This window comes from Hordeum vulgare, chromosome 5H (assembly GCF_904849725.1).
Source record: "Hordeum vulgare subsp. vulgare chromosome 5H, MorexV3_pseudomolecules_assembly, whole genome shotgun sequence".
NCBI lineage: Eukaryota > Viridiplantae > Streptophyta > Magnoliopsida > Poales > Poaceae > Hordeum > Hordeum vulgare.
The window spans coordinates 56,360,383-56,384,552 of NC_058522.1; the positions used below are offsets into that span (position 1 = coordinate 56,360,383).

The 24,170-nt window shown below is 43.9% G+C and overlaps 1 pseudogene; it reads left to right on the forward strand.

Annotated features, from left to right (window-relative positions):
- The first annotated feature begins 15,822 nt into the window (after positions 1-15,822).
- On the forward strand, positions 15,823-16,365 carry LOC123398975 (annotated as a pseudogene).
- Positions 16,366-24,170: the final 7,805 nt, after the last annotated feature.

Here is a 24,170-nt window from a genome sequence, read left to right on the forward strand (position 1 = left end):
GTGCACTAGACCGGACGTTAGCCTGGCCATAAGTATGGCAGGTAGGTTCCAGAGTAATCCAGGAGTGGATCACTAGACGGCGGTCAAGAATATCCTGAAGTACCTGAAAAGGACTAAGGAGATGTTTCTCGTATATGGAGGTGACGAAGAGCTCGCCGTAAAAGGTTACGTCGATGCAAGCTTTGACACAGATCCGGACGACTCTAAGTCGCAAACCGGATACGTATTTATTCTTAATGGGGGTGCGGTAAGCTGGTGCTGTTCCAAGCAAAGCGTCGTAGCAGATTCTACATGTGAAGCGGAGTACATGGCTGCCTCGGAGGCGGCTAAGGAGGGTGTCTGGATGAAGCAGTTCATGACGGATCTTGGAGTGGTGCCAAGCGCACTAAATCCAATAACCTTGTTCTGTGACAACACGGGTGCCATTGCCTTAGCAAAGGAACCACGGTTTCACAAGAAGTCCAGACACATCAAACGACGCTTCAACCTCATCCGTGACTACGTCAAAGGAGAGGACGTAAATATATGCAAAGTGCACACGGATCTGAATGTAGCAGACCCGCTGACTAAACATCTTCCACGGCCAAAGCATGATCAACACCAGAACTATATGGGTGTTAGATTTATTCCAATGTAATTCGCATGATGATGTGAGGGCTAGATTATTGACTCTAGTGCAAGTGGGAGACTGTTGGAATTATGCCCTAGAGGCAATAATAAATATAGTTATTATTATAATTCCTGTATCAAGATAATCGTTTATTATACATGCTATAATTGTATTGAATGAAGACTCATTTACATGTGTGGATACATAGACAAAACACTTTCCCTAGCAAGCCTCTAGTTGGCTAGCCAGTTGATCAAAGATAGCCAGTGTCTTCTAATTATGAACAAGGTGTTGTTGCTTGATAACTGGATCACGTCATTAGGAGAATCACGTGATGGACTAGACCCAAACTAATAGACGTAGCATGTTGATCGTGTCATTTTGTTGCTACTGTTTTCTGCGTGTCAAGTATTTGTTCCTATGACCATGAGATCATGTAATTCACTGACACCGGAGGAATACTTTGTGTGTATCAAACGTCGCAACGTAACTGGGTGACTATAAAGATGCTCTACAGGTATCTCCGAAGGTGTTAGTTGAGTTAGTATGGATCAAGACTGGGATTTGTCACTCCGTGTGACAGAGAGGTATCTCGGGGCCCACTCGGTAATACAACATCACACACAAGCCTTGCAAGCAATGTGACTTAGTGTAAGTTACGGGATCTTGTATTGCAGAACGAGTAAAGAGACTTGCCGGTGAACGAGATTGAAATAGGTATGCGGATACTGACGATCGAATCTCGGGCAAGTAACATACCGAAGGACAAAGGGAATGACATACGGGATTATATGAATCCTTGACACTGAGGTTCAAAGGATAAGTTCTTCGTAGAATATGTAGGATCCAATATGGGCATCCAGGTCCCGCTATTGGATATTGACCGAGGAGTCTCTCGTGTCATGTCTACATAGTTCTCGAACCCGCAGGGTCTGCACACTTAAGGTTCAACGTTGTTTTATGCGTATTTGAGTCATAAGGTTGGTTACCAAATGTTGTTCGGAGTCCCGGATGAGATCATGGACGTCACGAGGGTTTCCGGAATGGTCCGTAAACGAAGATTGATATATAGGATGACCTCATTTGATTACCGGAAGGTTTTCGGAGTTACCGGGAATGACGAATGGGTTCCGGGAGTTCACCGGGAGGGGGCAACCCACCCCGGGGAAGCCCATAGGCCTTAAGGGTGGCGCACCAGCCCTTAGTGGGCTGGTGGGACAGCCCAAAAGGGGCCCTATGCGCATTGGAAGAAAAATCAAAGAGAAAAAAAAGAGGAGGTGGGAAGGGAAGGAACGACTCCCACCCACCAAACCAAGTCCAACTCGGTTTGGAGGGGGGAGACCTTCCCCCCTTGGCTCGGCCGACCCCCTTGGGGCTCCTTGAGCCCCAAGGCAAGGTCCCCTCTCTCCCACCTATATATACGGAGGTTTTAGGGCTGATTTGAGACGACTTTTCCACGGCAGCCCGACCACATACCTCCACGGTTTTTCCTCTAGATCGCGTTTCTGCGGAGCTCGGGCGGAGCCCTGCTGAGACAAGGTCATCACCAACCTCCGGAGAGTCGTCACGCTGCCGGAGAACTCTTCTACCTCTCCGTCTCTCTTGCTGGATCAAGAAGGCCGAGATCATCGTCGAGCTGTACGTGTACTGAACGCGGAGGTGCCGTCCGTTCGGTACTAGATCGTGGGACAGATCGCGGGATTGTTCGTGGGGCGGATCGAGGGACGTGAGGACGTTCCACTACATCAACCGCGTTCACTAACGCTTCTGCTGTATGGTCTACAAGGGTACGTAGATCACTCATCCCCTCTCGTAGATGGACATCACCATGATAGGTGTTCGTGCGCGTAGGAAATTTTTTGTTTCCCATGCGACGTTCCCCAACAGGAATCTGGGGTTATTTTCTTCCCGTGTTGTGTTGTTCATATTTGCTCCTCTATCGGGAATTAGCCCAAGCAACAAACTAATGTTTGTTTGCTGGTATGTTTGTCTAGCTCTCTGTCAAATTTCATGCCCAGATACCTCCTCTACATATCATTTTGGAGGCTGCCAAAATGCTTCAGAGCATAAGCAGTTGGTGAAAAATCTGTACTTTTCACTAAGTCCCAATCTGTGATATTTTGTCCTAGGGACTATATATCTGCTGATGTGTGATCCCTTTGCCTTAGCTACTTGTTAGATGTTGTAATTCAGTTGGATGGCTTCGGTTTCATGTCTTGTTTGAATTATTTAGAGGGCTGTAGCTGCTATAGATATTGTAGTCAAAGTGCTATGTTGATGTTTGATAACCCGCAAGTATAGCGGATCGCAACAGTTTTCGAGGGTAGAGTATTCAACCCAAATTTGTTGATTCGACACAAGGGGAAGCCAAAGAATATTCTCGAGTATTAGCAGTTGAGTTGTCAATTCAACCACACTCGGAAGATTTAGTATCTGCAGCAAAGTTTCAGTAGCAAAGTAGCGTGATAGTAACGATAGCAGCGGTAACAGTAGCAGTAGTCACATAGTAGCGGTAACAGTAGGAGTAGTGACAACAGTAGCGGTAAAGTAACTTAGCAAGGACCACTAGGAAAATACTCGTACGCATTGGATCGCTGATGGATAATTATGTTGGATGACATTCATCATGTAATAGTTATGACATGGGGTGATTTGTAACTAGCTCCAGTTCGTCAATGTAATGTAGGCATGTATCCCGTATTTAGTCATACGTGCTTATGGAAAAGAACTTGCATGACATCTATTGTCCATCCCTCCCGTGGCAACGGGGTCCTAATGGAAACGAAGGGATATTACGGTCTCCTTTTAATAGAGAACCGGAACAAAGCATTAGCACATAGTGAATACATGAACTCGTCATACTATGGTCATCTGCGGGAGTGGTTCCAGCTATTGTCACTCCGAGGTTGCCGGGTCATAACACATAGTAGGTGACTACAACTTGCAAGATAGGATCAAGAACACACATATATTGATGAAAACATAATAGGTTCAGATCTGAAATCATGGCACTCGGGCCCTAGTGACAAGCATTAAGCATATCAAAGTAGTAGCAGCATCAATCTTAGAACATAGTGGATACTAGGGATCAAACCCCATCAAAACTAACTCAATTACATGATAGATCTCATCCAACCCATCACTGTCTAGCAAGCCTACGATGAGATTACTCACGAACGATGAAGAGCATCATGGAATTGGCGATGAAGGATGGTTGGTGATGACGACGGTGCTGATTTCCCCTCTCCGGAGCCCAAAACGGACTCCAGATCTGCCCTCCAGAGGAAGAACAGGTGGTGGCGGCGGCTCCGTGTCGTGAAACGGGATGACCTCTTCTCTCTTAATTTTTTCTGGGCGAGAGAGACTATATAGAGCTGGAGTTGGAGGAGGCGGAGCCACGAGGGCCTCACAAGCCTGCCAGGCGCGGCTGGAGCGGGGGCGCCTCGTGGGCTTCTGGGCTCCTGGCTCTGCGTCTCGAGGTAATTCTTGCGCTAGTATTTTTTTATATATTCCACAAAAAATCCTCGTAAATTTCCAGGTCATTCCGAGAAGTTTTATTTCTGCGCAACAACAACACCATGGCAATTCTGCTGAAAACAACGTCAGTCCGGGTTAGTTCCATTCAAATCATGCAAATTAGAGTCCAAAACAAGGGCAAAAGAGTTTGGAAAAGTAGATACGATGGAGACGTATCAACTCCCCAAGCTTAAAGCCTTGCTTGTCCTCAAGCAATTCAGTTGACAAACTGAAAGAGACAAAATAAAAACTTTTATGAACACTGTTTGACCTTGCTGTTGTAATTATGTCTAACTCATATTCAGATTTTCAGCAAGGTCATAAGCTAACCACATAAGCAATGACATTTAGGTCTCATGATGTACTCATATCAATGGCATAATCAACTAGCGAGCAATAATAATAAGTTTGAAACGTCAACACTTCAATCAAAACAATCATGAAGCAATATGAACACATGGTATCTCGCTAGCCCTTTTTGAGACCGCAAAACATAAATGCAGAGCACCTTCAAATACCAAGGGCTGACTGAACATTGTAATTCATGGCAAAGGAGATCCAGTCACAGTCATACTCAATATCAATTAATAGCAAAGCATAAAAATGACGGAGGTGCTCTCTAACTGGTGCTTTTATAAAAAGAGGATGACTCAACAGAAACGTAAATAGATAGGCACTTCGCAGAGGGAAGTATTGATTTGTAGAGGTGCCAGAGCTTAAGCTTTTAAAACAGAGATAAATATATTTGGGTGGCATGCTTTCATTGTCAACGTGATGACCAAGAGTTTTCACCATCTTCCATGCTACACATATTATAGGCGGTTCCCAAACAGAAAAGTAAAGTTTTGACTCCCCCACCACTCATCAATCACACTCCACGACTAGCCGAATCCTCGGGTGCCGTCCATACCAACAACAATCCAGGGGAGTTTTGTTTGCAATTATATTTTCGATTTGAGCATGGAACCGGGCATTCCGATTACTGGCCCCTTTCTCGTGAGTGATAGTGAATAAACACGTATCGAGGATAAAACGCCTAGCATGGAAGATACTGACCACCCCTTGTCACCACATGAGCGGTTCAGGCATAGAAAAGAGATTATTACTTGAAGATTTAGAGAGTGGAACATGCAAATTTACTTGGAACGGCAGGTAGATACCGCATATAGGTAGGTATGGTGGACTCATATGGAACAACTTTGGGTTTATGGAAGTGGATGCACAAGCAGTATTCCCACTTAGTACAAGTGAAGGCTAGCAAAATACTGGGAAGCAACAAACTACAGAGCGACAACAGTCATCAATATGCATTGAAATTAACCAACATTGAGTGCAAGCATGAGTAGGATATAAATCACCATAAACATGAATATCATAGAGGCTATGTTGATTTTGTTTCAACTACATGCGTGAACATGTGCCAAGTCAAGCCACTTGAATCATTCAAAGGAGGATACCATCCTATCATACTACCTCATAATCATCTTGTAATTCATGTTAGCATCCAAGACAAACCATTATAAGCTCCTAGCTATTTAAGCATGGCATCAGAAACTATGATCTCTAAGTTGTCATTGAAAACATGTTTCTCTCATAACAAAGCTGAATTAGGAACGATGAGCTAGTCATATTTACAAAAACAAAATAGGTCGAGTTCATACCAGCTTTTCCAGGCTCAGTCACTTCATCATATATCGTCATTATTGCCTTTCACTTGCACGACCGAATGATGTGAATAATAATGAGAGTGTTCGTGCATTGGACTAAGCTGGAATCTGCAAGCAAACTCAAAGGAGAAGACAAAGTAATATGGCTCTTTGACGGATAAACAGATATGAATGTGAGAGCCACTAAACATTTTAACCATGGTCTTCTACCTTGACCCAAAGAAAAAGAAAACTATTTGCACTTGAAAGCTCCCAACAAGCAAAAGAAGAACGGGAAATCTTTTGGGGTTTTCTTTTTTGAACACCATTAAGCAAGCTGGAAAGTAAACTTGCAACTAATTGTTTTTCTCAATTTAAACAAACACACGAGAAGAAAGCGAGAAAAAGAAATAAACTAGCATGCATGATACAATGGCAAAGTGTGAACACCGACTATCAAAGTGAATGTGTGAGCATGAATATAAAGTCGGTGAGAAACACGTACTCCCCCAAGCTTAGGCTTGTGGCCTAAGTTGGTCTACTCCCACGGCTGGTCCGGGCGATATCCAAAATCATAATGGGGGTTGTACGGGAACGCGGCAGCTACCGCCTGAATAGCTGCCTCACGGACGCGAGCAGCCTTTGCCTCCCTCTCACACTCCTCTGCCTCTCCTCTGGTTATGTAATATCTCCATTTTACCTGAAAGTCAAAGAAGGCGGGAGCATCAAGGGTAATATGGAAAACACGCTGTCGGTTAAATATTAACCGGTATAGGAGGGATTCATTATCCCTCTCAAGGAACTGATAACGTGTCATAGCGGCGCGATCAAGGAAAGCTGTATGGAGTGGGGGATCTCCTTCGCGGATGGGTACTCCAAGAAAATTTGCTATGCGAGTGGCATAGATCCCACCAAAGAAATCCCCTTCATTAGCATTATTATTTAGCCTCCTCGCGATTATAGCTCCCATGTTGAAACTTCTATCGCCCGTTACTGCGCTCTTAAGAATATTAAGGTCAGGTGCGCAGAGGTGACAATGCTCAATCTTGTTGTTAATGCATCTACCTATGAAGAGGGCAAAGTAATGTAAGGCAGGAAAATGAATGCTCCCCATGGTAGCCTGTGTAATATCTCTAGTTTCTCCAACAGTTATACTAGAGATAAAATCTCTAACCGAAGACTTAGGAGGATCATTGAGACTACCCCAATCGGGTATCTTGCAAATTTTATTAAAATCCTCTAAATCCATGTTATACGATTTGTCATAAAGATCAAACAGTATGGATGTGTCACGGCCAACTAAAAATTTGAATCTACGAACAAAAGAGGCAGTGAGTGTAGTATAATGTTCGCATTTGTTGGAGATGAATTCTTCGAGCCCGGCGTTGTGAACAAATGTATCAAACTCGTCCTTGAAACCTGCATCAATCATGAATTCATCGGAAGGCCATTCACATGGTTGTACATGTGCGTTCCTCGGCTGATAAGGATCGGGCTCCCGAATCGAGAGACGGGGACCCCTTTTGCTTGAGGAACCACCATGATAGTTTCTCCTGAACATCTTCTTTTTCTAAAAAAAATTAGTGACTCAAAAGAAAAGTGAACAAGGCTCAACAAAACTCATAGCAACTACACCTACAAGTGTCTAGAGGCCATATCATGCATCAAAACTACTTGGGACCAACTAAAATTAACATGCAAAGCTCAAGAACAGGGTCACCAAGGGAGCAATAATATGCAACGAATAAAGCACTAGAGAAAAAACTAATTGGACCAATGGAGGAGTCACATACCAATGAACAATTCCCCCAAAACAGTTTGGTGAATGGGGCTTTGCACAAGGAGATCGAAAAATGTAGCAAGAAGAGCAAGAACACGGGTTTGAGCTGTGGAATGATTTTTTCTGGAGGTAGGAGAAGGAGATGGGAGCTGGAATAAGTGGAGGGGGGTCACGTGGCACCCACAAGCCTGCCAGGCGCAACCAAGGGGGTGCCCGCGCCTCCTGGGCTTGTGGCCCACTGGTGCATCCCCCTGACTAGCTCTCTATCTCAGAAGTTTTCAAAAATTCCAGAAACAATCATACTTGAATTTCAGGGTATTTGAAGAACTTCTATTTTCGGGACACTTTTCTAAGGGACGGAAAAAGCAGAAGACAGGAAAATAAAGCTAAATTTATCATTTTTCTTCTAAACAAACAGAAAATAAAAGTTGGGAGCATAAGGTTTTGACTTCTAGATTCATCCATCTCATGGTCATCAAAAGAAATCCGTCAATGAGGTTAATCAAGTCTCCTTGACAAACTTTTTTTGAATCACATGAAACCAGAGAATTTTCGAATAATCACTAGGTTACCTCAACGGGGATGTGCATATCCCCAACAAGTAAATCATACTTCATCTTGACAGTTGATATAGGACATTCAAAGCTTCCAATAAAAATTGATGAAGATTTTTCAATAGCGTTGATGCAATGTACTCGATACTGTTTCTTCGGAAAGTGCATTGTATGCTCATTACCATTAACATGGAAAGTGACACTGCCTTTGTTGCAATCAATAACAGCCCCTGCAGTGTTTAAAAAGGGTCTTCCAAGGATGACCGCCATGGCAACATCCTCGGGAATATCCAAAATAACAAAGTCTGTTAAGATAGTAACGTTAGCAACCACAACAGGCACATCCTCGCAAAAGCCGATAGGAAAAGCAGTTGATTTGTCGGCCATTTGCAAAGACATTTTAGTGGGTTCAACTTATCCAATTCAAGTCTACGATAAAGAGAGATAGGCATAACACTAACACTAGCTCCAAGATCGCATAAAGCAGTTCTAACATAATTTCCTTTAATGGAGCAAGGTATAGTGGGCACTCTGGGATCACCTAGTTTCTTAGGAGTTCCACCCTTGAAGGTGTAATTGGCAAGCATGGTGGAAATCTCAACCTCAGGTATCTTCCTTTTATTAGTCACAATATCTTTCATGTACTTAGCATACGGAGACATTTTGAGCATATCTGTCAAACGCATTTGCAGAAAGACAGGTCTAATCATTTCAACAAACCGCTCAAAATCCTCATCATCCTTTTTCTTGGATGGTCTGGGAGGAAAGGGCATGGGTTTCTGAACCCATGGTTCTCTTTATTTACCATGCTTCCTAGCAATGAAGTCGTTCTTATCGTATCTCTTGTTCTTAGGTTGTGGGTTATCAAGATCAACATCAGGTTCAATCTCCACATCCTTATCATTACTAGGTTGAGCATCAATATGAACACCACTATCAAAATTATCAATAGGCTCATGTTCATCACCAGATTGTGTTTCGGCATCAGAAACAAAGACATCATTTGGATTCTTAGGTGTAACAGCAACAAGTTTGCTAGTATGCAAGTTCCTATCACCTTTCTTTTTCTTCCTATTACCAGGATGACTAGGTGCATCCGTGCTAACTCCTTGAGAATCTTGTTCAATTCTCTTAGGATGGACCTCAGGATACAAAGGTTCCTGAGTCATTCTACCACCTCTAGTGATGACTCTAACAGAATTGTCATTCAACTCATTGAGCATGTCATTTTGAGCCTTAAGTACTTGTTCTACTTGAGTAGTGACCATAGAGGCATGTTTACTCAAAAGCTTAAGATCATTGACACCTCTATCCACACAAGCACTTATATGATTAATCATGCAAGCATTTTGTTCCAATTGTCTGCTAACATAATCATTGAAATTTTGTTGTTTGGCAACGAAGTTATCAAATTCATCTGAGCATAAGCTAGCAGGTTTATAATAAGGAATATCACTCTCATTGAATCTACGAAGAGAATTTACCTCTACTACCTGTGTCGGGTTATCAAGAACATGTATTTCTTCAATAGGTGGTAGATTCTTAACATCTTCAGATTTAATACCTTTCTCTTGCATAGGTTTCTTGGCTTCTTGCATATCTTCAGGACTGAGGAATAGAATACCTCTTTTCTTCGGAGTTGGCTTCGGAGTTGGCTCGGGAATAGTCCAAGCATTATCATTTCTCAAGATATTATTCAATAGAATTTCAGCTTGTTCCACAGTTCGTTCCCTGAAAACACAACCAGCACAACTATCTAGGTGGTCCCTAGAAGCATCGGTTAATCCATCATAAAAGATATCAAGTATTTCATTCTTCTCAAGAGGGTGATCAGGCAAAGCATTAAGTAACTGGATAAGCCTCCCCCAAGCTTGTGGGAGACTCTCTTCTTCAACTTGCACAAAGTTATATATATCCTGCAAGGCAGCTTGTTTCTTATGGGCAGGAAAATATTTCTCAGAGAAGTAGTAAATCATATCCTGGGGACTACGCACACAACCAGGAGCAAGAGAAGTAAACCAAGTCTTAGCATCACCCTTTAGTGAGAAAATAAACAACTTAAGGATATAGTAATGGCGAATTGTTTCCTCATTCATGAATAGGGTGGCTATATCATTCAGTTTAGTAAGATGTGCTACAACCGTTTCAGACTCATAACCATGAAAAGGATCAGATTCAACCAAAGTGACCAACTCAGGATCGACACAGAATTAATAATCCTTATCAGTAACAAAGATAGGTGAAGTAACAAACTTAGGATCGTATTTCATTCTAGCATTTAGAGATTTTTCTTTCCACTTGCGTAATAAACTCTCAAGATCATAGCTATCCTTACAAGAAAGAAAGTCTTCGGCTACCTCTCCCTCCATAACATAACCCTTAGGTATATCACGCAATTCATATCTAGGAGAGCTAGGTCTAACAGGTGTAGCAGCAGGTTCCACTTCAATAATTTCATCAGTTTCAGAAGTATCAACACATTCAGCAGTAACTCTAGCAATTTGTGCATCAAGAAATGGACCCAGTGGCAAATCATTATCAAGAAAAGCATCATCATAAGCATCATGGATAGCAGAAGTAGCATCATCAAGCACAGGCGACATATCAGAATTTCTAGTAGGTGATGGTGTCGCAAACTTACTCATAACTGAAGGTGAATCAAGTGCAGAGCTAGATGGGAGTTCCTTACCTGTCCTCGTAGTTGAGGGCAAGACTTTATTTTTTGTATCTCTCGGATTCCTCATAGATATCAACAGACGTAAATCCCAAGTGACTCAGAGAATAAAGCTAGGCCTCCCCGGCAACGGCGCCAGAAAAAGGTCTTGATAACCCACAAGTATATGGGATCGCAACAGTTTTCGAGGGTAGAGTATTCAACCGAAATTTGTTGATTCGACACAAGGGGAAGCCAAAGAATATTCTCGAGTATTAGCAGTTGAGTTTTCAATTCAACCACACCTGAAAGATTTAGTATCTGCAGCAAAGTAGCGTGATAGTAACGGTAGCAGCGGTAACAGTAGCAATAATCACAATAGCAGCGGTAAAAGTAGCAGTAGTGACATCAGTAGCGGTAAAGTAACTTAGCAAGGACCACTAGGAAAAGACTCGTAGGCATTGGATCGGTGATGGATAATTATGTCGGATGACATTCATCATGTAACAGTTATAACATGGGGTGATTTGTAACTAGCTCTAGTTCATCAATGTAATGTACGCATGTATTCTGTATTTAGTCATACGTGCTTATGGGAAAGAACTTGCATGACATCTATTGTCCATCCCTCCCATGGCAGCGGGGTCCTAATGGAAACTAAGGGATATTAAGGTCTCCTTTTAATAGAGAACCGGAACAAACCATTAGCACATAGTGAATACATGAACTCCTCATACTATGGTCATCTCCGGGAGTGGTTCCGGCTATTGTCACTCCGGGGTTGCCGGGTCATAACACATAGTTGGTGACTACAACTTGCAAGATAGGATCAAGAACACACATATATTGATGAAAACATAATAGGTTCAGATCTGAAATCATGGCACTCGGGCCCTAGTGACAAGAATTAAGCATAGCAAAGTAGTAGCAACATCAATCTTAGAATATAGTGGATACTAGGGATCAAACCCCATCAAAACTAACTCGATTACATGATAGATCTCATCCAACCCATCACCATCCAGGAAGCCTACGATGAGATTACTCACGAACTATGAAGAGCATCATGGAATTAGCGATGAGGGATGGTTGGTGATGACAACGACGTCGATTTCCCCTCTGCGCAGCCCAGAACGGACTCCAAATCTGCCCTCCACAGGAAGAATAGGTGGTGGAGGCGGCTCCGTGTCGTCAAACGCGATGAACTATTCTCTCTTAATTTTTTCTGGGCGAGAGAGACTATATAGAGCTGGAGTTGGAGGCGACAAAGCCACGAGGGAGGCCAGGGGGGCGCCTCCTGGGCTTGTGGGCTCGTGTCTCTGCATCTCCAGGTAATTCTTGCGCCAGTATTTTTTGTATATTCCACAAAAAATCCTCGTAAATTTCTAGTTCATTCTGATAACTTTTATTTTTGCGCAAAAACAACACCATGGAAAACAGCGTCAATCTGGGTTAGTTCCATTCAAATCATGCAAATTAGAGTCCAAAACAAGGGCAAAAGAGTTTGGAAACGTAGATACGATGGAGACGTATCACTGTTCAAAACGGATTGGTGTCAAACTGGTTTTTGAGCTTGTGTGAGCTATGGTTGATGGTTTTGTGTGTTCTCAAACACCATCCCACTTGTATTTTGGTGCCTGCTCTTTTGGCAACCCGGTTACACCAGTGAGTGCCCATATATTTGTGTTTGTGGTTGTTTTGAATCCGTAGACCTTCGTAACTTGTTTTGTAGTTTCCGGTTGATCCGTAGACGTTCTTTATAGGTTTTTGCATCATTTTCTCGTGATGCATATGATTATGCCATGTTCATGCATGTCAAGATACTTAACATGAGGTTCTGTCCCAAAATTTAAACAACTCAACTAATGCATATGAAAGTGACTAGAATAGTGATGCATGCCCTCTTCATCACACATGCATCATGTTGGTTGTTGCATTATGTTTTGCTGGTGTTTATTTGTTGTTATCTTATATTTGGGTAGCATCAGGAATGGAGAGCGAGTACGTGGATTCTGGAGAGTTCGTACAGGAAGAACAAGAGCAGTTCCAGTCTGAAGAAATCACAAGCAAGATGACCATGACCTTGACACCGTTTCTTGATTTGTTATGCTTAGAGTTACATTTCCTTCGTTACATGCCCGCTGCCTACCACATGATACATATGCCATCAAACTCTGCCATGAATCTCAAACACTTCCCTTTCCTAGCAAATATTGTTTGGCTAAGTAGGCTTGCTCAACCACTAATGGATAACATTTCTAGTTGCACGTGCGAGCTGGCCCATGTGATAACATGGGCAATTTGATATCATCATATTATCTGTTATTTAATTAATGCACCTATATACTTGGTAAATAACATAAGGCCTAGCCTTTTGCCGGGTGATTTGTTCTGTTGTTGCCGCCTTAGTTTCGGCTACCGGTGTTTTATTCCATAAGCGAGCGCTCCTAACACGTTCGGGGTTGTTATGGGGACCCCCTTGATAAATCGCATGGTGCTAAGGCTTGTCTGGCATGACCGAACGTTGGTTTTAATTGCTATAACTTAATAATAAAAATGCATAGGGAATAGCTACCCCGAGGAATTAATCAACAACCCGGGCCAGTGTTCCTCATGAGTGTTAGTTCACATTGGGCAAGCTGCGGGGCCACCGCAAGGAAACTTGAGCTCTGGTATCGTGTAGGCTTTCCCATCTGTCGTGTCCTAAGAGTGAGATACACGGCTCTTATCAGGGTCGTCCACACGCCAGGCGGTCTTGCTGGATTTGTATTACCTTAGCGATATATCTTGCGCACTGGGATTCCAGTGAAACTTTGGGTCTCCTCAAAGTTGAGGTTTTCCTCTAAGGAATCCGACGAGATCATGAGATTCGTGGTAGAGGATTACTATATGGCCTGTGGTAATTTGTGATGGACTAGTTGGAGCACCCCTGGAGGGTTTAATCTTTTGGAAAGCCGTGCCCGCGGTTATGAGGCAAATATGGATATTTTGTTAACATACGGTTCTAAACAACTTAAAGTAATTCTAATAAAACTGCCAAGTGAGTGTGTAACCGTGACCGTCTCTTTCAGAGCTCCTTCTCTGATCGAGAACATAGTGGGGTTATGTTTGACGTAAGTAGGTGTTCAGGATCACTTAGTGATCAATCTAGTCTTCGACCGACTTGCGTAGACCACCATATGTTTACTTTGACCATCATAAGGTAGCCACCATATATGCTTAGGTTGCTGCAAACCCATACACTTAACCTTCCTCACCCATTAACTCGGCTAGATTCGATACCAAGGTCATTCGATTGATGAGTCCTCGTGGCTCACGGTTTACTACAAACACCCACAGGTACAGGTATACCTGATGCAGGAGATCCCGATGACAGTCAGTTGAAGTGGGAGTTCGATGAGGAGAGCGGCAGACTGTACGTGACTTATCGAGAGGACTAGAGGTCGTGGTCGTGATCATGGGGCCAACATGCGGAATGTCATAGCTTTATCTATTTTTATCTTGTCCGTAGCTGGAACTTACCATGTTCTGAATAAGTGTGTTTGTATGACTATATGACTATGTTCTTATCAGATGGCAAGTGTATGCCCTACTTGTCACTCCTTCAGTTATGTAATGTTATGATTATCTCACTTGTGAAACATGTAGATGCACCCCTTTCCCTTTTGAGGAATCGCCCCCAAATAAGGAAAGGGTCGCATCTTAGTCGTTACAAGTTGGTAATTAGAGCCTTACGACCATAGGAGCCTTTGTCTGATCGAACTTGGCCGAGTCGAGTCTAGCAAACACTATTTGAGTCTTAGTTATATCGGAGAGTAGGTTTCTTTTTTCTCCTCTTCTATGCTCTGGTGAGGTTCATGAATTAGGAAATCTTAATTCTACTCCTCTTCTCGCTCAAAAAAATTTTAGGATCACGCGGATATTTTTGGAATCTATGTGATGTCGATGTGACGGAGTTCTGTCTTGGTGCCTCCTGTCTGACTTGATTTCTTCCGGGGAGTTGAGCTCCAGGGGATTCTTGAGCACATCGCTATCATTCAGATTTCTTAGTATCTCAGGACGGAGTATGTTCGTAATTGCTTCAATACTAGTAGTGACGAGAGGAGTCCGGCTTCCCCAGTACTGGTGCAGAGAGTTCCAGATGTATTGCCACACTTAGTATCGTTGTGATTACGAGGGTCTGTGATAGATGGAATTCCGAGATTCTGGTTATGTGTTGACGGACGTGATACACTGGTCGGGTTAGTATAGGAGTTGAGTGATATATTACTCCTTGTATCCGTGGACCATATTGCATCACCAGATATTTCGGGAGTTCATAGGTGGGATATGAGGTAGTGACTTATAGGACAATCTTCCTACAGATGCATGATGTGAGGTTGGGATTCGACATTCAATGGGTCCGTTTGTTCACGATCGTCTTACAGTGGTTCTCGTTGTGTCTTATGAGTCCTTGTAGCTTGCTACGACTCGGGGACGCTTCGTATGTTGTGTGCACTGCCTTGCACAGGATGGCTACTGTAAGTTGGAGCTCGTGCGATCATATCCACGAAGATATCGGATGGAATCTCTGTCATATGTTTGTTCCGAGAAATCCTAGCTCATACTTGGTTTGCGAGTGGCCTTTAATCAGATGTTGTCGGCGGTCACTTTGAGGAAGCATTCTTACTAATTATTGTTCGAATGCAATTGCTAAGTATTCTTGTTCACATATTTCTTCCTATTGATTCATCTTTACCTTGAATGTTATTCTCTAGTCTAACGTGTTGTCCGTCTTCAGGATGGCTCCACAAACTCGCCAGAATCTGGGTCGCGAGGGTGCTGATGCTCCGCCACCGCCCCCGCCTCCTCCTCCTCCAGAGGCATGGAAAGCGGTGATGGCTGCAACAAATGCTAACACCCAGATGTTACTTCAGCTATTGCAAGAGAGGAACAAGCAGCAGCAGGGCAATTTCAACCATGGTGGTCATCAGTTTGCATCTCTGAATCAATTACTGGCGAACCAGCCGAAGTCCTTCACGTCTTGTGACCAGCCATTCGACGTAGAGGACTGGATTCGTGACATGAACAAACACTTTGAGTGCACCAATGTCCGACCAAAGGACTTCGTCAAGTTTGCAACGTTTCAGCTCAAGGGGCAGGCAACAGTTTGGTGGCAATAGTTGAAGGACTCCAGGGGAGGCAGAATGATCAGTTGGGACGATTCCTGCAAAGATTTCAGGTTTCACTATATCCCGTCTAGCTTTTTGGAAGAGATGCGTGAGAAGTTCACACGCTTGAAGCAAGGAGGATCCTCTGTGTACAGTACAACGTCGAGTTCCATGAGCTGGCTCGATATGCTTTGCAGGACATTCCAGATCAGAAGAGCAAGATCTGTCAGTTCAGAGGTGGTATGAGGGAAGACTTGCAGTTGGCCCTTGCCTTGCACGATCCCAATGAGTTTGATAAGTTCTATAACTTGGCTCTCGGGGCTGAAGCAGCTTTGCTCAAAATGGAGAATTCGAGGAAGCGTTTCAGAGACTCCAGTTCCTCGCCATCAACTCAGGTGGTCCAGAAGCAGCAGAAATATTGGGTGTCTCCTCCTCCTCGGCAGATTCAGCAGTTCAAGCAGTCAGGTGGTCGTGGTTCTTCCCACCCACCCAACCCAGCTTTCGAGCAAAGGTTTCAGCACCAGAAGCAAGGGAATCCTCAAGTGCAATTCCGTTCGCTGTCAGATGTCACTTGTCACAAGTGTGGGCAGAAGGGTCACTAGTCCAACAAGTGCACCTCTCAGTAGCGTCTTCTGCCCCCTCCTCCAAGGAAGCCTCCAGGCAATGCAATGGTGAAGTTCAATCCCAGGTCTGCGAGAGTCAATATGGTGAATGCAGTAGAAGCAAAAAACTCCTCAGACGTGATAACGGGTAATCTTTCAGTTAATGATATTCATGCAAAGGTTTTATTTGATTCAGGTGCTTCGCATTGTTTCATATCATATCCATTTGCATCCAAGCATAATTTGTATCAGGAGCAGTTCCCTAAGCCGTTGGCAGTTGTTTCCCCTGGGAAGCATATGAGTTCTAGTTTGTTGGTTCCTGATGTCTCTGTCAAGATGGGCGATTATGCCTTTCTGGCTTCTCCTATTGTCCTTGGCAACTCTGATATTGATCTGATCCTTGGGATGGACTGGCTCGCTATGAACAAGGCATCTATTGATTGTGAAGCTAAAGAAGTAAAGCTAACTCATCCTTCGGAGGACGTGATTATCTTCGCGGCGCGTGATGACACGGTCCGTCTGTTTTCCTTGAATGAGAAGGGTGAGATCTCTCCAATTTCTCAAGTCCCAGTGGTCGAGTATGAAAATATCTTTCCGGAAGAATTGCCAGGAATGCCTCCGCACTGGGCAGTTGAGTTCGTAATTGAGCTTAAACCGGGTACTGAACCAGTATGCAAGCAGCCGTATAAACTGGGTCCAAAAGAGGTGAAGGAGCTGAAGAAGCATCTTGATGAGCAAGAGCGTCTGGGTCTTGTCAAACCAAGCTCATCTCCTTGGGGTTGTGGAGTTCTTTTCGTCAAAAAGATGGATGGCACGGACCGACTCTGTGTCGATTACCGTCTATCGAATAAGAAGACGATCAAAAACAAGTATCCACTTCCCAACATGACTGAGTTGTTCGAGCAATTGAAAGGGGCTAAGATCTTCTCTAAGCTTGATCTCTGGATGGTATATCATCAGATTTGCATTCGTGAAGAGGACATTCCCAAGTATGCCTTCAGGACAAGCTTTGGCTCGTATGAGTACACAGTGATGTCTTTCGGTCTCGCCAATGCTCCACCGACCTCTTGTCAGATGATGAATTATATCTTCTCCCCATTCAAGAATGAATTTGTCTTGTTGTATCTTGATGACATCGTGGTCTTTTCTAAAACTGAGGAAGATCATGAAGAACATCTCCGGCTTGTGCTTGATAAGCTAAGAGAGCATAAGTTCTATGCTAAGTTTTCCAAATGTGAGTTCTGGTTGAAGGAAGTTGTGTACCTTGGGCACATCATCTCTGCCGAGGGCATCAAAGTTGATCCATCGAAGGTGCAGGCCATTGTTGAGTGGGAACCTCCTCAGAATGTGAAGCAGCTTCGAAGCTTTCTCGGGCTTGAAAGCTATTGCAGAAGATTCGTTGAGAATTTCTCCAAGATTGCTAAGCCTGTCTCAAGCCTTCTTCGGAAGAGTGTGAAGTTTGTTTGGTCTCGAGAGTGTCAGTTGGCCTTCGACACACTCAAAGAGAAGCTCACTTCTACTCCAGTCTTAATTCCTCCTCCTGATTCCAAGTCTTATCAAGTGTTATGTGATGCCTCTCTTCAAGGTCTTGGTACAGTCCTGATGCAAGAGAAGAAAGTGGTAGCTTATACCTCGAGGTAGTTGAAGCCAAGTGAGAAGAATTACCCCACTCATGATCTTGAGTTGGCGGCAGTGGTATATGCTGTGATGACTTGGAGACATCTCTTGTTGGGCAGACAGGTTGAGGTCTACACCGATCACAAGAGTCTCAAATACATCTTCACCCATCCTAACCTCAATCTTTGGCAAACTCGTTGGGTGGAAATGCTCCAAGATTACAATCCGAGCGTTGACTACACTCCAGGCAAAGCTAATGTCATTGCAGATGCTTTGAGCAGAAAGGCTTACTACAACAGTCTCATTCTGAAGCCTCTCCAGCCTAATCTTTGTGAATCTTTCAGGAAGCTCAACCTTTAGTTAGTACCTCAGGGATTTCTTGCTAATCTCGATATTTCTCCTACCTTGGGAGACCAAGTCTGGCAAGCTCAACTTCTTGATGCAATGGTGAAGAAAGTTAAGATTGGCTTGGCAAAGAGCATTCCCAAATATAAATGCTTCCGTTTTGATGACAGAGATACATTGTTCTTCGAGGATCGCCTTGCCATTCCGAAAGGGGATGTCAGGAAGCTTATCATGGAAGAAGCCCATAATTCCCTTCTCTCTATACATCCATGAAGTTCCAAAATGTATCAGGATCTGAAGCATACTTTCTGGTGGACTCGCATGAAGCGTGAAATTGCTTAGTTCGTGAATGAATGTGATGTTTGTCGTAGAGTGAAAGCAGAGCATCAACGTCCAGCAGGTCTTTTGCATCCCTTGCCCATTCCTGGGTGGAAATTTGATCATGTTGAGATGGATTTCGTGACTGGGTTTCCGAAGTCCAAGAAAGGCAACGATGCCATCTTCGTCATCATCGACAAGTTGAGCAAAGTCGCTCATTTCCTTCGAGTCAAGGAGTCTATCTCGGCAGCTCAGCTTGCAGAGTTGTATACGTCAAGGATAGTCTCATTGCATGGTGTTCCAATGCTGATATCTTCGAACCACTGAAGCATATTTACTTCCAAGTTCTCGGATTCATTTCAGTCTACGATGGGTACTAAGATTTGATTTAGTACAGCTTTCCATTCTCAGACTAGTGGGCAAGTTGAGAGAGTAAATCAGGTCCTCGATGATATGCTAAGAGCCTGTGTGATTTCATTTGGCATGAAGTGGGAAGACTGGCTACCTTGTGCTGAGTTCTCATACAACAACAGCTATCAGGAAAGCTCAGGCAAGGCTCCATTCAAGATTCTTTATGGCAGGAAGTGTCGTACCCTACTCAATTGGTCAGAGACTCGTGAGCGTCAGATTCTTGGGAATGACATGATTGCGGAAGTAGAAGAAATGTGTCGTGTCATTCGGGGTAATCTCAAAGCAGTGCAGTCCCGTCAGAAGAGCTACTACGATAGCAAGCATCATGACATGACTTTTCAGCTCGATGATTTTGTGTATCTCAAAGTATCTCCCATGAAGGGCACTCAGTGCTTCGGCATCAAAGGGAATCTTTCTCCTCGTTTTGTTGGTCCTTTCAGAATTGTTGGCAAGAGAGGCGATCTTGCATATCAGTTAGAGCTCCCTTCCAACTTCTCAAATGTGCATGACATGTTTCATGTCTCTCAGCTCCGGAGATGCTTCAAGACTCCCGAGCGTACAGTTGATCTCCAGGATATCGACCTCCAGCCCGACCTATCCTACCATGAGCATCCAGTTGCAGTTCTTGAAGTGACTGAGCGCAAGATCCGCAATAAGTCAATCAAGTTTCTCAAAGTGCAATGGTCACATCATTCCGACAAAGAGGACACTTGGGAGCGCGAGGATCACCTCCGTTCCGAATTTCCAGAGTTTTTCCATTCCTAGATCTCGGGTCGAGATCCTCTTGTAGTGTGGGAGAGTTGTAACAGCCCAAATGCTTTCCTTCCTCTTTTGTAAGCTTTTCCAATTGTGGCAACCTTGTTGAACCTATGTTATGGAGGTGTTTATCATTTCATGTGGTTGTCATTTCATGTGCATCTCATGCATCATGCATATCTTGCATCTTCCTTGTGCTAGTCTTGTTCTTGTGGTTGTGCCTACCTTGGTGAGGTGATTACATGTGGTTTGTGTGTTTATTGAGAAGTGTGGTGTGGGTGCAACAAGGGCCTTCAAATCTTAGTTGCACCATAGACCAAACAAAACCCCCCCTCTCCTTTATATTTTGAGGCAAAATTAAGTTTCTGTTTTGGGCCATTAAAAAAGTTCATCTTCTTTGGAAATACTTTTAAATATTTGTGGGTGACAACCCTCACTTATTTGAAGTTATTTTACTTTTTGTTTTAATTTAAAACAGGGACGTATTTAATAAAAATAATAATTTACTTTGCTCTAAAATGCCTCATCTATTTTTATAATTAGGAGGAGCATTTTAGAGACTTATATTTATTTTCAGTTTTATTCCTTTTTATTTTATTTTCCTTCCCTCGTTTTATTCCAAAGCTGGTTTGATTTATTTTTTAAAAGAAAAACCAGCATTTGTTTTAAAAGGGTGTGAGGGAGTTGGATGGGCCCTGGCCCATTGCCTTCTCCGTGGCGCTAGAGCCCACTCCCCTTTCATTCTTCCTCCTCACGCCGTTTTCCCCTCTGTTGCTTTCCGTCAGAGAGATGTGAGAGAGCGAGCGCTTCATGGGGCTCACGGACGTCGAGGCACCGTCAAGCTGTCCCGTCTACGCCTATTTAGAGCACCCCCTCGGCATGCGTGCTCTAGGGTTCCCTCTCCCCGCTGCCATGCTTTCTTCCTCCTTCCCCCCTCCTCTGCAGGTAAGGTTTTAAAGAGAGATTCAGAGAGAAGAAGTTTCACAGGCAGTGCTGTCGCCGTCGCCGCGGTCCCTCCCCTCGTCGCCGGTGCTTCTCCGTCGAGTCCAAGCATGCAGGGAGGATGCTTGATCATCCCTCGTCCCATTCCCGCTGGTAGAGAGGTGGTTCCCCTCCTCTGTCGGCCCCTCCTCGTCGTCTTCGTCGGGAACGGAGCGGGGCAGTGCTGTCGCCGTCGCACTGCCTCTTCTTCCTTCTTCTCAGTGTAAAGTGCGCCTTCGAGCCCCTCAGGGTGAGTCATCGTCGTCTCCTTACCCTCTCTGCTTCCCTGTAGGATCGCGTAGCGTAGGTGTCGTGATGTCCTCACCGCCATGGCCGAGTGGTGTCACGCCGTCGAGCTGCCGTTGTGGGCCTCCTTCCAGGGAGTTAACCCCGGGAATGGAACCCCCGTGGCACCGCCTCCCTCGCGCATAACTTAGATGGTTCGATTCGGCGCCGGAGCGCGAGATGGCATCGTCCCCAGTCCCGGCGGTGATGCCGTGTCCTGTTGCTAGCTACAACAGTGCCAGTTTCAGAGTAGCAGAAGCTCTCTGTTCAGATCCCCCTTCCTAGCCCGACTGGTTCGAGCGCCGCGCGTGCAAGCCTGTGGTGGTGGGTTCGATCCCCCTGGCGCCCCTTTTAATTTTCATTGATTTTGTTACATGTGTTATTTAGATACCTGTTCTGATGTGCATGTTAGTACAACAACGAGGTGCTACCCCAGTGGTGGGAGTACCTAGCTCCTCCACAGAGGTGGTGGGTTCGATCCCCCTCTGGCCCCTTTTTCTTTTACTGTATGCAGGTGTGTGAAATTGTGTGTGTATGATAGTGGGTCCAAAGGACCCACATGTCATCCTGTGAGAGGGCCACTGCCAGGTGGACCCCCCTCACTATATATATTTCTCCATGTTTGTTTTGTTGTTTGTGTAGGTAGGAAGATTTTTCCCTAAGGTTGCAACTTAGGATTTCATGCCCTGTTTACAGCTTTGTATTAAGTGGAGCATTGATCTTTTGATGTTGATCCCTTGGTAGATGGTAGTGGCTGAACCCCTCTACAACATGGGACATATATTTTGTTCATAGGTTTTTTCATGTTATTATTACCCCTTGTCAAAGTGGGCACTTGACTGAAAATGACATTTTTGAGAAAAGTTGTGAATTTCACTAAGTCTGGGAATCTGGGGTTATTTTATTCCCCTGTTGTGTTGTTCATATTTGCTCCTCTGTTGGGAATTAGCCCAAGAAATAAACTAATGTTTGTTTGCTGGTATGTTTGTCTAGCTCTCTATCAAATTTCATGACCAAATACCTCCTGTACATATCATTTTGGAGGCTGCCAAAATGCTTCAGAGCATAAGCAGTTGGTGAAAAATCTGTAGTTTTCACTAAGTCCCAATGTGTGATATTTTGTCCAAATTAGGGACTGTATATCTGCTGATGTGTGATCCCTTTGCCTTAGCTACTTGTTAGAGGTTGTAGTGAAGTTGGATGGCTTCAGTTTCATGTCTTGTTTGAATTATTTAGAGGGTTGTACCTGCTATAGATATGGTAGTACAACAACGAGGTGCTACCCCAGTGGTGGGAGTACCTAGTTCCGCCAGAGAGGTGGTGGGTTCGATCCCCCCTCTGGCCCCTTTTTCTTTTACTGTATGCAGGTGTATGAAATTGTGTGTGTATGATAGTGGGTCCAAAGGACCCACATGTCATCCTGTGAGAGGGCCACTGCCAGGTGGACACCCCCTCACTATATATTTTTCTCCATGTTTGTTTTGTTGTTTGTGTAGGTAGGAAGATTTTTCCCTAAGGTTGCAACTTAGGATTTCATGCCCTGTTTAGAGCTTTGTATTAAGTGGAGCATTGATCTTTTGATGTTGATCCCTTGGTAGATGGTAGTGGCTGAACCCCTCTACAACATGGGACATATATTTTGTTCATAGTTTTTTGCATGTTATTATTACCCCTTGTCAAAGTGGCACTTGACTGAAAATGACATTTTTGAGAAAAGTTGTGAATTTCACTAAGTCTGGGAATCTGGGGTTATTTTCTTCCCCTGTTGTGTTGTTCATATTTGCTCCTCTGTTGGGAATTAGCCCAAGCAACAAACTAATGTTTGTTTGCTGGTATGTTTGTCTAGCTCTCTGTCAAATTTCATGACCAAATACCTCCTGTACATATCATTTTGGAGGCTGCCAAAATGCTTCAGAGCATAAGCAGTTGGTGAAAAATCTGTAGTTTTCACTAAGTCCCAATGTGTGATATTTTGTCCAAATTAGGGACTGTATATCTGCTGATGTGTGATCCCTTTGCCTTAGCTACTTGTTAGAGGTTATAGTGAAGTTGGATGGCTTCAGTTTCATGTCTTGTTTGAATTATTTAGAGGGTTGTAGCTCCTATAGATATTGTAGTACAACAACGAGGTGCTACCCCAGTGGTGGGAGTACCTAGCTCCGCCAGAGAGGTGGTGGGTTCGATCCCCCCTCTGGCCCCTTTTTCTTTTACTGTATGCAGGTGTGTGAAATAGTGTGTGTATGATAGTGGGTCCAAAGGACCCACATGTCATCCTGTGAGAGGGCCACTGCCAGGTGGACCCCCCTCACTATATATTTTTCTCCATGTTTGTTTTGTTGTTTGTGTAGGTAGGAAGATTTTTCCCTAAGGTTGCAACTTAGGATTTCATGCCCTGTTTAGAGCTTTGTATTAAGTGGAGCATTGATCTTTTGATGTTGATCCCTTGGTAGATGGTAGTGGCTGAACCCCTCTACAACATGGGACATATATTTTGTTCATAGTTTCTTGCATGTTATTATTACCCCTTGTCAAAGTGGCACTTGACTGAAAATGACATTTTTGAGAAAAGTTGTGAATTTCACTAAGTCTGGGAATCTGGGGTTATTTTCTTCCCCTGTTGTGTTGTTCATATTTGCTCCTCTGTTGGGAATTAGCCCAAGCAACAAACTAATGTTTGTTTGCTGGTATGTTTGTCTAGCTCTCTGTCAAATTTCATGACCAAATACCTCCTCTACATATCATTTTGGAGGCTGCCAAAATGCTTCAGAGCATAAGCAGTTGGTGAAAAATCTGTAGTTTTCACTAAGTCCCAATGTGTGATATTTTGTCCAAATTAGGGACTGTATATCTGCTGATGTGTGATCCCTTTGCCTTAGCTACTTGTTAGAGGTTGTAGTGAAGTTGGATGGCTTCAGTTTCATGTCTTGTTTGAATTATTTAGAGGGT